Below are 4975 nucleotides of genomic sequence, written 5' to 3' on the forward strand. Positions count from 1 at the left end.
ATCACAGCACTGTTTCTCATGGGTAAAAACATCAGAAACAGTTTATCCATCTTTAAGAAACTGACTCAATAAGTTCTTTTTGTACAAAGTACAAGGGAATGATGTGTATCCACAACTAAGGATAAGGGATAGAAGTATTTGTTGCTATAGAAAGTTTCCCCAATATATTAAGAGGGAGCAAATCCTGTGTTGCTCGAAATCATTCTAGGAAAAAGAGAGAGAGAGAGAGATCTATCTGTAGCTATCTGTCTATCTATCTATCTACAAAAAGCAGTAGTTAGGAAAAGAAGGGAATGGATAAACTCTCTCCGGGAGAGCCTGCAGAGAGGAAATCAGACTACTGCAAAGATGAAGCCCCAGGGATTCACAGTGCTTACAGAGAGGAAGAGACATGCTTGAAATAATCAAGATGGAACAGCCAGATGGAGGGTGGGATGAATTGGGAGATTGGGATTGACATATACACACTAATATGTATAAAATAGATAACTAATAAGAACCTGCTGTATAGTACAGGGAACTCCACTTTGTTGTACAGTAGAAACTAACACAACGTTGTAAAACAACTATACCCCAATTAAAAAAAAAAAAAGATGGATCAGCCAGAAAGGTCTGAGGACCAGATGAATAAGGACAGGAGCAGTTTAAGAAAGAAGCAGTAGTCAGCCCTATAAAATATAGCAGAAATCCAGTAAACTAAGGGTTGAAAACTTCCCTTAGATTTGGTCGAAGGGAGGAACACTGGTGACGTTTTGGGAGCAGTTTCAGTGGGGAGGTGTTGGTAGAGGTCTGATGGCAGTGGATCGTGGGAGGTGAGGGGGTACAGAAAGAACAGAGGCAATGCTTGCCTGGGAAGGAGAAACGCAAGACAGCAGAATGGGGTGGGAGCAGCCAGGTCTCAGAAAGTGGAGGAGTAGAGAGAATTTTTTGTTGTTGCTTGAGGAGCTGAGACTTAAGGCTGAGGGAAGAGGGGAGGGAGGAAAACAGTCAAAAGGAAGAGGAACTAATCAATGGAGAAAAGTTGTGTTGGGACTTCCCTGGTGGTCCAGTGGTTAAGACTCTGCGCTTGCACTGCAGGGGGCATGGGTTCAATCCCTGATCGGGGAATTAAGATCCTGCAAGCCGCTCAGCACGGCCCCCACTTCCCCCCAAAAAAGTTGTGGAGGCAGAGAAGGTGATGGGATAAAGATGAAGGTGAAGAGAAAATGAAGGAACAAACACATAACCTTTGAATGTTCTGTTGGACATTCATGCAGGTAGATATGACGGGTGGAAATCCTGTTGATAAGTAACTGAAACTGAACTTTATTTTACATATAAACACTGAGCATTTTTCCATGCTTTAATTTATGCTGAAACTCCTAAGAGATATTGATGATCAAGATATGAGGGAACACTGCTTTAGTTGAGATGTTGCCAAGTGGGGGACATCATTTCAAAAATCATAACACCTCCAAGCAATGCCACGCAGGTCATCTGAGTTGCCAATACACACGCTGCATCTGTTGTTGTGTCAAGGTCAATCTACAGCTGAGCAGGTAATTTAGCTAGTTGTGTTTGACCTCAAGCAGAATCATGCCAGAACACGTACACAGTGAAGTACACATTCTTTTTTATTATAAACGACTTTGTTTTTATTTTTCCATCAATAGTCAGAACATTATGTTGATGTTTTAATATTATGCATCTAGAAAGGCAGTTTTTTGGGTTTGTTTGTTTTCATTTTGTTTTGTTTTCTTTGCTTGCAGGATCTTAGTTCCCCGACCAGGGATTGTCCCTGGGGTCCCACCAGTGAAAGCACGGAGTCCTAACCACTGGACCGCCAGGGAATTCCCTATAAAGGCAAAATTAAATAGGAGTTTCTCTCAGTATGGTACATGGAGAGGTATAAAATATCTGTTATAAAAAGTGACCCCTGGGTTTGATAAAATCAAGAACAACTTAGCCAGGAGAAAGAAAATGGTGTCTTTTTAAATAATTAATTAATATTTTGACTGTGCTGGCTCTTAGTTGCGGCATGCGGGCTTCTCTCTAGTTGTGGCGCACGGGGCTCCAGAGCGCATGGGCTCTGTAATTTGCTTCACGCGGCTCAGTAGTTGTAGCACGCAGGCTTAGTTGCCTACGGCGTGTGGGCTCTTAGTTCCCCAACCAGGGATTGAACCAGTGTCCCCTGCATTGCAAAGTGCATTCTTTACCACTGGACCACCAGGGAAATCCCGAACATGGTGACTTTCAAATGAATATTTTGGTAGATGCAGGGGGATATGAGACTGACGTCAATGGAGGGAAAAGGAACTAAGGCATGAAATGTTAATGAATCTGCAAAATTTTATGACAAAAGGAGGGGAAGAGGAGGTATCTAGAAGAATTTTTAAAAATGCATTGAAATAAGGCAGATCTACACATATTAGAGTAAAAAAGAAAAAGAATCTTTGACCATCTTTTTTTTTTTTTTGCGGTTCACGGGACTCTCACTGTTGTGGCCTCTCCCGTTGCGGAGCACAGGCTCCGGACGCACAGGCTCAGCGGCCATGGCTCACGGGCCCAGCCGCTTCGCGGCATGTGGGATCTTCCCGGACCGGCACACGAACATTGGCAGGACTCTCAACCACTGTGCCACCAGGGAAGCCCTGTTCATGTATTCTTGAGTGAAATGGTTACTAAAACGCTTTCCAGATCTGCACTGATCAATAGGATAGCCACTAGCCATATGTAGCTAAATAAATTTTAATTAAAAATTAATTGAATTAAAAATTCAGTTCCTGTCACATTAGCACATTTCTAGTGCCCAGAAGTCCACTGTGGCTTGTGGCTACTATATTGTTTTGATTTTTGTTTTTTTGTGGCTACTATATTGGGCATCCTATTTGGCTTCTGGACCCAATTCCAATGTGTGGAGGGGGGGAGGTTCCCCTGACACCACCAAGCAATGCTGGGGACACCAGCTGGGTATCCTACAATTCAACCCAATTCTGACTCTTATCTACTTAGGGATAGTATCATATTCCACAGGTTAGGGGCTCAGTCCTAAGACTCTGTGTTGCTGAACTCAGGTTCTGCTGCTCATCACTCAAGAATCCAATACAGAGAGACAAGTGTTGAGTGGAAACAAAGATAACTTTATTGAGGAAGCCGACCATCCTGGGGAGAAGCTAGACTCATGTTCCAAAAAAACAAATCCCCACTGCTGATCAAGGGCACGAGATTTTAAAGGGGAATTTCAGGAATGCACAGGTCTGGGGGGGTGGCTGCGTGAAGAGTAGCAGTCGTCTCTGACAATCATCTTGAAATCGGTCACGTGGTGGTCTGATCATCATCTTGATTGTTTTAAGTACAGTTAATCTTCAATTCCAGGGTCAGTTTGTTCCCACTTCCTTGAGGTGAGTTCTCAGAATTGTGTAAGATGGAGAAGCTTATGTTGTGGCTACAGTCTGGTCGTCATGTAGTTAACTTCTTGCCTCTGGTGGGGTTTCAGTATCTACAAAACAGCTTAAAGGATATGGCTCAGAATATGATCTATAGCCTTGAGAAGGAACTAAAGATCCTTGACTTTGTTTAATAGCTGAACTATTATTTCATCTTGTTTGACTGTTTTCCTTCATTTCTGCATTTTTCTCATTTCTCTGATTAAATTTATTCTCCAGCTAAAGTTTTTCTACAGACAAAAAGCAGGCAGAGGATATGGGGGTGGGGGGATCTGTCCTGGGAAATCACCATAAGCTCCTGCTCCGTTACAACTCCTCCGACTTCAGACGCCAATCTCAAGTTCAGGTTATTACCTGTACTTCTGACCACCAGGCTATAAATCAGAGTTTCCCACGAACCCCTCTCCTTGGGTCTGATTAATTTGCTACAGTGGCTCACAGAACTCAGGAAACTCACTAGATTACAGATTTGTTACAGAAGATATTAAAGGATATGAGTTAACAGCCAGATGGATACATAGGGCGAGGTATGTGAGAAGGGGCTCGAGCTTCCATGCCCTCATCAAGTACATCGCTCTCCTCTCCGCCATGCGTTCACTAACCCAGAAGCTCTGAACCCCATCCTTCTGGGTTTTTATGGAGGCTTCAGTACATCAGCACAGTTGATCAAAGTCACAATACCACATATGTTTTGATGATTTTTACTTGAATTGGTCATTTATTTGTATGACCATAAAAATGGTGTTAATAAGTTTACTTCCATTGTCCTCGAGATCTGTTGAACTCTAAATCTAGGTTCAGTCACTAGGGCTGTGTGGTACTTTGTATCACCTGCCTCTGAGTCCTGAAGTCCTGTCTACCATCTCCAGAAGATGAAGAAGAAGGTGAAAGTATGTTTGGAAGGGTATGTTGCCAGGAAGAGAACTGATCTGGAGTCCGGGCTGATGACATCAAATACACTGAATTTGTCTCCCTGTTCACCTTGTTCTGGCTCCAGGGAAATAAAACAGTCACTAGGAAGTGCCATTCTGTAAACCTAAAGAGGAAAGGGAAAGAAAAATCGAAGAAGCCAATTTATACATACAGAAAGGGAGGTCAGCTCTTTCCCACCTTTCCAGTCAAATATGGAACCTCCTACCTCTTGGGAAAGCCATGCATTAGCCGGCCCCCGGCAGAACACGCCTGAGGATTCATTCCTCCGTTCACTCGGTCATACCTGCCACAAAAGTTTATGGATTGTCTACTATGTGCCAGGCACTGGGAAAACATCAGTGAACAAAGTTCACATACTAATGGATTGTCTGGGTTCCGGTTCAGAGCTTGAAAAGTGGGCAGTGGAATTCCTTGGGAGGACCACAGATTGGGAAAAGCCTTCAGGGGCTGTGACCAATCAAGCCCCTGACTCTCTGGAGGCACATGTGTGGAAACGTCGTCCACCTCCTGAGAGGAACCTGGAGTTGACCACACCATGTGGAAGGACTGAGCACTCAGGACACTCTGCTTGTGAGCCAGATTGGGAACAACAGGCTGGTACCTTGAATGCTCCCATC

The sequence above is a fragment of the Monodon monoceros genome, unplaced genomic scaffold (assembly GCF_005190385.1).
Source record: "Monodon monoceros isolate NGI ecotype Baffin Bay Population unplaced genomic scaffold, NGI_Narwhal_1 Super_Scaffold_10, whole genome shotgun sequence".
NCBI lineage: Eukaryota > Metazoa > Chordata > Mammalia > Artiodactyla > Monodontidae > Monodon > Monodon monoceros.